This window comes from Acanthisitta chloris, unplaced genomic scaffold (genome assembly GCF_000695815.1).
Source record: "Acanthisitta chloris isolate BGI_N310 unplaced genomic scaffold, ASM69581v1 scaffold5269, whole genome shotgun sequence".
NCBI lineage: Eukaryota > Metazoa > Chordata > Aves > Passeriformes > Acanthisittidae > Acanthisitta > Acanthisitta chloris.
In genome coordinates, this window is record NW_008689662.1 from 111,637 (window position 1) to 121,029 (window position 9,393).

Sequence of the window (9,393 nt, forward strand, 5' to 3'; positions counted from 1 at the left end):
ATGGGCAGAAACTGAAATAATACTGTTTGAAGATTCTCTTTCTATTTTATGTAAATAATATCCCATGGAGGCGTTCAGAAATTTTAGCCAACCTTTTTAGCTTACCAAAATGTGACCTCTGAAATGAAACACTTACATAACTGGTTTTATAACAATAAGGTTTTTCCTCCAACACAGAACAAGCTACAGACTTTTCCCCAATATAGCCAGAGCAGTTGTAGAGCAAGGCACAACATCAGGAGGAAGACAGGCATATAACAGTGTCAGGAACGACAACGGGGTGGGAAGGAGGAATCCCTCACCCCTGAATGAGCAGAGACTCCCCGAAAGGGAACTGCAGCCCCTCTGGCCCACACAGAAAGAAAACGTCTGGTTCACCAGAGAGCCCTTTTCTCACCAGGGAGTTTGTCCTTCAAGGCTAGATTAATGAAAAAGGCTTCATGAACTGGAAAGATGATTAGAAAGAACGGGGTAGACTTATGCACTGCAGGACAAGCAAAAGTCCTTTGAAGGATGTACCAGAAGCACACCCACAGCAGGCAGAGGGCCACCTCATGCCACCAGTGAACACTGCATGCAACCACACTGCAGCATTTACAGAAATCCTTTGAGAACTTCTGAACATGTCAGACTCAAATTTCAAATAAAGGAGGCATGGAAAACAAGGAAAAAATACATTTAAGTCAAGATAAAAAGGAATCACACTCATTTTTTCCTATTGTTTCACACATTTTCACATCTAAGAGAAATATAAGCTTCACCAAGTGACTTTGCAGTGAAGGAATAGTCAAATCTTGCACTGCATATCATGGATTTACAACCTTAAACATGTAATGCAGATCATTAAAAGAAAGGTGCTCTGCCAGGGTACTTCACATCTTGACAAATGAGAACTGTGAACTTCACATCAGAGGGATCAAAACCACACATCAATATCAAACCTTGTAGTAATTTCATAAAGACATAAAGAATGTGGCATGTCTAAAATTACAGTAATTATTGCTAAACAGAAAAGTTTAAAAACTGATACCTTCACAGAAATATAGCCTTTAGTCAAATGTACTGGTTTCCTCCAAATCAATAGAATTTTTCAGTTTCTTTCTAACATAGAAAGTAGAAGAAAAGATTTCTTCTAAATTTTCACAGTATGAGCCAGAAAGAGATGGTTGTAAAAGAGGTTTCAGCACTAAAAATTTGACGCCTCGTGCAGAGATACCATAAAACAAAGACAGGAATCAATTAAATTAAATTATTTAATTAATAGCAATTTGTTCTACAACAGTTTAAAATATGGATGAGACAACCAATTATGCAGCTGCTAAACAGAACAACTCATTAAATAATTTAATTGGATTATTTTCTAGTTTTGATGTAATTTACTTGTATGACACATCAGTCAGATTCGTACTCAAGGTAGAAACTAATTTCGTGATTTGGTTGCGTTTTTTCTAAAATTACTACTTTGTTTCTGGTTGTGTTTTATAAACACTCAGCTTATGGTTATTTTCAAGTATGAAGAAAGGCAAACCAGCTATAGTGCTCAGAGACAGGGATCAGTATGTATGCTGCTTTCAAATACTTACTGAAAATAAAAAAAAACCCTAGGGAGGTTTTAAGTGGGATGTGCCCATACTGCAATTCTATCATACAGGGACAAGAAAACATAAAGACAACCTCTCATTCATGCAGGACAAATAGCTGTGCCAAAAGCACAAATTACACCTAATTACAGGGTATAACTCTGTCATCTTTCTTTTTATAACCTAGCCATTTACACACTTTGATTTTTTACTTCCATTTGGGTTTATTAACATCAAAGCTTTGTCATCACTTATCTGTTTCTACAGACTTTTTTACCTGAGGCAATAAATAAAAACTCCTTTGCATTTCAGCTTTTCGGATGCGAAGAAGGTTTAGTCTACATTGTTCTTATGATGTTTCATGCTTATAAAACTTTCGTATGTTGTTGTAAAGTTTATTGCCCTTGGCATACCAATCTTAAATGTACTATAATTAAGCCTACTCTCATTGCATATAAATGCATTAGCACTATCCCATGATAAATTTTATTCTTACTGTTAAGGCCTTTTTTTATGTAATTACACTGTCTTGCATAAAAGTGTAATGGACAATTTAGTCTAATGCATTGTTTAGCTTTTTGTCAAACACAAAATGGCAATGAATTTTTAATTAAGCTATATGAGGCTTCTTCTCTATACCGATTACAGCAAAAAACCCACATAGATAACCATCCTTGAAGAAACGGAGAAAGTAAAGCTAGCGTTAGAAGGCTGAAATAACCTGGACAGTCATGTTGAAGAGATCCCTCTCAAATACAAGCCAGAGATAGGTGAGGCACAGATTTCTACCTGAAAGCTATGATTATGCAAACAGAAATGTATTGTCTAAAACTCATCTGAAGAAAACAACTGCTAAACTTCAAATTCCTACTCGAGCATTAAAAGGATATTTCAAAACAAGTATCTCTTGAATCAAATAAATTACGTTTGAGTCAAGAGTAGAGTTTTGATTTGACTGGCCAACATGAGTAAGAATCTTCCTGAACAAAAGATTTCTACAGCTTGGAACAACTGTTTTTATTCCTCCCCTCTTGCCCCTGTTACAATGAAGAAGTTTTCTCACTTTCCTTCTCAAAGAAGGTGAATTCAAGCAAGGGCCATGTAAATCCAACTGCTAATGTAATCTTGCTTCAACTTGAATACTTCTGTTCCAGGCAGTCATTCAGTCAGAAACTTACAGAAAAATAAAGGTTATGGAAACAATTTATTTTGTAAAAAGAATTCATTTCCAGCTTATTCTCAAAAGTAGGAAAATCTATAGCTACACATCTCTTTAACCAGCTCTCCAAAGCCTAGTAATGACAAAGATTCAAAGCCTTCTCAAGCAATCTACTTTATTACATCATTAATGGCAATTTAGAAAGGTTTCTCCTTTGAGTCCCTTTTGGTGGAGTTTGGGCGGCTGCTGCTTATCAAGGACACCACCAACACACAAGATTATTCCTTTATTTCTTATGCAACAGCCTGTTATGTATTAGAAAACCACACTCTCATATGTCTTCTCTTCCTGAGGCTAAACAAATGAAGCATCCACTAAGGGATTCTTCCCACCTTCTGATCACCTGTGATGCCTCTGTTAAGCCTCGAAGTGGTTCAAGTCTTCCTTGAAATGTGTCTCCCCAAGTGGAATAAAGTGTTCCTGCAACGACTTCTTGAATCAAGAATGAATCAAGTTTGACTTTGCTCATTTTCCTGGCTATACTTCTACCACACACACTTCTACACATCCAGTGGCAGGATTATCTTTTGACACAGCATAGTGCTATCAAATAAAAAACCCCTATAAAATCCTTTTCTGAAGGATGGCTATGATTTATTCATGAATAAATGTCATCTCTTCTCGTCTTCACAGAACTTCTCCTACTCATTTGCAGATTATTTTTCCAGTTTTGCAAGATCGTTCTGAAATGCGATCTCGCTCTCCAGCACAGTCCTTCCACAGTTTTGTGTCACCTACAGAATGGCTCCTGCTACTCTCTATTCTGTCATTAAGTTCACTAGGTAAAAAAACAGAAAGGGAACCAGATCCCAGGCAGGTCTGCAGAGAAGCCCTGCTCAAGATAGCTTTTCATTCTGAGAGCAATTAATTGACAACCAATCAACACAAATACAAATCCAATCAATTTTGCACTTAGTGTACACTAATTTCTCCTAGATCACATTTCTCTGCATTACCTACAAAAATGTTACAAAAGACAGAATTCTGATAGGCTTTAAATAAAATAAAAATATATGACAGCTACTGCTTTGTTTCTATTGACAGGTTCAACTGTTTTATCATAGAGAAAAATTAAACTAGTCTGACATTATTTATTCTTGAAAAGCCCATGCTGGTAATTACTCATCTCTTCATTACCTCACAGATAAATAAAAACAGTTTTATAAACTTTTTTCTTAGACATCAATATTAAGATAACTGAACTCCCTCTTCTTGACTCCTCTCCCTCCTTTGACAACGGGTACATTTATCCTTCCCAGTCCTCCAGTATTTAATCCACCTTGCACTATTTCTCAGAGATAAGGCTGCTATTAGAGGCTGCTTAAGAGTTGATCTGCTAACTCAAGTAGCAAACGCTGTCAGCACTGCACCCAGATGAGTTAATATAGCTTTATCCTTCCTTCTCATATTTCCTATGTAGGCATCAACTGGAAAAAAAAATCTCAAGAAAGGCAACTTGGAAGCTAGAATTTTCCCAAGGAGAAGTCCCTTTGCCTCCATACCACCAATAAAAGCATTGTAAAAACAATGCACTAAGTAACTCAGTAAGGTCCTTGTATTTGTCATGTGTCTCACTTGCACATATATTCTCAGTAACATTTTGCCGCTTAAGTATCTTCTGAAAATCATGAACTGGTGAGGTAAATCTAACAATATTACAGCCACCTGCACCATTTTTCCCTGTTTAGTTCCAGCACTATCTATTACTTTCTTCCATTTCAGCCCTATTCTCAACTCTTCCCTTAAAGCTATATTCTCATTTGTTTTGCTTCTTCCTCCATGGTACAAATACCAAGCAAAGAAACTTCTGTGTTATTCTTTCAAACTTTCAACTTCTTCCTTGCTCTTAGGTTATATTGGACCTTCTGTCCAGGAATCCAAAGCAATTTGTCTCAGACATTTAGCTGGGATGCATCTAACAAAGAGTCTTTTTCCAACTGTGTTCCAACAACTGAAGAGTCCCAACTCTGCATCATTATCACCAATGACTTCCTGACTGTGTTGCATCTTAACCTTCTTCTTCTATGATGCAGGACAGAAAGTCACCAGAACATCTGTCTCTGACCATCATCCACAACCTGCACTAACTTGATTCATCACTTCAGCAGAAATCTGGCAGTGTCATCTGTCACCACAAAAGGTAACTCAAGAGACTTACACCCCACACACATAGCATAATACTTTTTTTCACCTAGTGTCCACATATACTATTCTTATTCTGCACAAAAACTATACCTTCCTGATTTTTAGACCCATTCACTTCTTCCTATTACATGCTGAAAAGCTTCCCTGGCCAAGATCTGACATTTTGATTAAGGGCTATAGGTATTTTGCTGAATATTATAAATTTAAGACTTCTGCCGGTGGAAATTAAACAAGAAAAATCCTAACAAGGAGTATGGATATCATGTTGCCTTCCCACATGAGCTCATGATACCACGAACACCTGAGCTCAATCTTGGAACTCATTAAAGAAAAAATAAAAAAGGCAGCAGATAAGGTTCAAAGATGAGCTACAAGAATGATTCAATCTTGTAAAACACATCTACAGCTGAATCTATTTCTTGCATCTATAAGGAACAGAGAGCAATTTATTCTAGTGTAACCTAGAAAAATATTAAAGCTTCTTTGTTTTGACATGTGTAATCTACAGGCATAACAAGACTAAACAACAAGAAGATACAAGTTTCAGATTGGAGAGGGAGCATAAACAACAATATTAAAGTGGTGAACTGATGATATCTGTAAGAAACGCAATGAATATTTCTCAGGCCCTACAACAAGTAGACAAAACACAACAAAGTGTTTAAGATGGAAATATATACCTTACTCTGCTCTTTCATGCCTTGCAGAAATAATTTAAGACATGTAATACAGGAAAAGATCATCACTGGAACTGGTAAAAGTGCTAAAATTCCTATAAATCTAAAGGCTAATGCCCAGGATCAGGACCCTGAAACATCAAGCTACCTGCACATGAGCCCCCTGCCACATGCCCCCACACACAGCTGGAACCACACCAACCTTAAGCCATGAACTACCTTACCTGGAAGAATGCCTCTCTCCCTCTCACATACAGTGCCTGAGAGATTTCTTGGAGATAAAAATCACTGTTATCTTACTTTTGAGGACCTAAATACAGTCAAATACTCTGTGTCGGTATGCACAAGCACAAACACAAGCACACACAAAGAGCCGTACATCGCATTCTGTTAAGTGGAAATTAATGTCACTGGTATAAACAAACAGCTTAGGAAGTACAGTTTTAAGTCATTTTTGTGGGTGTTTTTTTCTCCATATGATGGAAAATGAAAAAACCCTAATATTTAAAAACATCTACCTGCCTTCTAACTACCCCTTGAAACAGAGCAATAAAATTTTATGAGAAATAAAAGTTGTAGAATAAAGTGCAGAAGGAGAGAGGTTATATTGATACTATTTCTTTATAACTGACATTTGGCAAGACATCACTTGAATTTTAAGTGGACTCTATATATTGCTTTGGCATACATAGACAATCAAATTGCATAATTTTTTTCATCCTTTTGTTCAAGAAAACCAGCAATTTCTTACTCCCAGACAACTTGTGTTTCAGAATATTTCAAACTTAGAACAGCAATATGCCTCCAAGCACCTGCAAACATACAACGCCACAGGAACCACTAACCTGGAGATGTCCCTATAGAGTTTATCTGTACTGTCTTCTCCACTCCACTGTAGGACCAGGCAGCATATCTTTTAACTGATACAAAACTGCTATAAGCTTACATCCCAAACTTGACTTACACATCATTTTCTCCAAAGACAAAAAAGAGCAAATGTACAAGAAAATATATTCAAACTACTACTTTCGTTGAGTCATTTGTTCACAACAGATGAGTGTCTGGGAAAAAAACACAGTTAACAACGACAGCCTAAATGTAGTTAAGAACCATAAAATATTAAATGAAGACATTAAACTGTATTTTCTTTCTTAGATTTCCAACAATGGGAGTGCACCTCCCATTACACTTATCCACTCTAATTTGATTAAACCTTTGTCACTGTTGAGAGGGAACTGCTGGAGCACTGAACTAACAACAGCAGTTTCAATTCCAATGGCTAAAAAGAAAGGCAGTAAATCCAACAAAACAATACTAGAAACAGAAGACAAGTGGAAAAAATGGAAACAATTGAGGAATAAAATATGCCAAAACATGAAAACAGATCTTCAGAAATGTTAGGACAGTTTCTGAGGGAAATACGAGCAAGAAATTAATTCATTAGACATACAAAGTAATGCAAGTAATAGGAATAAGTGAACAGTAAGATTCTCTATAGATAAAAAACTAGTAGAGAAATGCATGAACAAGGGCACACATTTTTCCAAAAATATTTTAAGCATAGAAGTTTTAAGTGACCAATAAAAAAACCCACAACTGCAACAAAACATTGTATGGCACAAGAATGATACCAGAAAAACAGAAAAAGTAGTGGGTGACATTCATGGTTAAAAATGTGGCCAGAGATGTAAATATCTGATGTTTCCCAGGTCACATTACTTACCAGCAATGTAAGTTCAATCAGGTTCTCCAAAAATAAGCTCCACACTAGAAGGCAGTAAGGACAAAAGAGTTTGAGACACAAATTTTCTCATGCTCCCTACAAGGAAGGGTTAATTGCACATCTAGCAAAAAAAAAAATAAATTTCTAACAGCTGAAATCCAACGTAAATTAGCTGGATGTAAACTAACCTAGGAGGATGGAGGGAAATCATGCATAAAACCAGACAGAAACAAATAAAAAATAGTGAAGAAAAGGAAAAGCTAAGTGATGTGAAATAACAAAGAGAAGGTTCCCTTGTGGTCACAAATAATACAAATTGCTAATCAATGTACCCAAGGACTGATTTGAACTAAAAAAATTAATACAGGTAGAAAATTCAGTTTTTGTTCACTTCTCTATTTAAACAGACTAGGGAATTGATACATCCTGAAAGCTGTTTGCTACGAACTAAGCAGGATCCACAAAGGTGCATAATTTTCAAACTACAGCAGTAGAACTACTACAGCACAGCCATGCAGACCTCAAGACCTGATCAAAAGTCCCCCTGGCAGCAACAAAAGAATCATCCCAAGACACATCTGGTTTTGAAGAGCTTCAGGTTTTGTTCACCAACAAACCGTAGCATAGCAGCAGCAGCAGCAGCCACATAACTGATGTTCAACAAAATGGTGCAAGCAACAGCCTGCCTTTAAATACCACTGACAAAAGAAAAGAAAAAAAAATCCAGGCAAATTAAAGGGAAGAAGGAATTGTACAGAATCATGCACAGTCCTAGAGAGGTAAGTTTGAGTGCATTTCCTTCCCTTCAGAAGTTATACCTTAGAAAGCAAATGCCAGACCAAGGAGTGCCATTGAAAGGGGAAACGAGCAAAGACAGATCACTCTTCAGAACATAGAAAAGATGCTTTACAAACAAAAGAAACAATGCATGGACTAAGAAAGAAAGAAAAAATTACAAAATGGATTCTGCAAAAGTACTGACATTGCCGTGCATGGAAGTGATGGCAGGTAAGCTTATAGATGATTCTATAAACAACGATAAATACGTTCTTTTAGTAGAAAAGCTGATAAAGGCAGGGTTTTTTTCATCAGAATCATACTTTTCTAGCATACTGGTGACCCTAATCTCTGTGAATTTGGGTTTTTAAACAGAGATGGTGATGAAATGGGAAAAAGAAGAAATTTTAGCAATAGAATATCACTTTTAACATTAGAGAACATTCATTCCTTAATAAAGAAAATTTCCCACAGAAACTTACAAAGACCATTTACTCAACAGCAGAAAACCATTACTGACACCAACATAAAAACATTATACCCAACAGAGAAAGCTCAAATTGTAGACACTCCTAAGAACATAATACCTAAGGCCCAGCACAGTTTGACAGACAAAATCACTACACTCAACGTAGTGTGCTTGCTGCTGTTCCTTTCCCTGAGGCCCCTCAGAGGCAGGAAGGCAGCAGATCCTGGGCCACATACGTCTCCTAAATAGGATTAGAATTTATAATATATCCTTCTTCACCTGACAACACAGAAATGATCACTTTTGTTTCCCTTATAGGTGCAGATGTATTAGCAAGGCTACTGCCTCGCTGAGAAAGCTTACTGCTTAGGTTTGGTTAAGTTGACTTTAACAAAGAACTAGGTAAAATGTGCTTTTCTGCAGGTAACTGGAATCCTTCCTGGCTTTGAAATCTTCACCAAATTTAAGAATTATTTGAGCATTTCTGTTGAAATTACAACAGAAAATAAGCACAATATTTATGGTCTTAGAAACTATGAGAATCCTGGTAGTATAGAGCCTAACTTAAACCTATTACCTGATTTTAAAAAGATAATGTGTTTGCTATTGTGCTTTTGATGTTCCTGGCTAGAACCAAAATTGCCAACTGCCACCTGCAGCTTACAGATGGACAACACATATAAAGAAAAAGGTTTTTCAGCACAGCATACAATACTCCCTAATCCAAATGCAGCTGCTTCTTCATTTGATAAATGCAATTAAATTCAGATTTTCCCCAAGTACATCTTCTGCTCAAAGTTTCA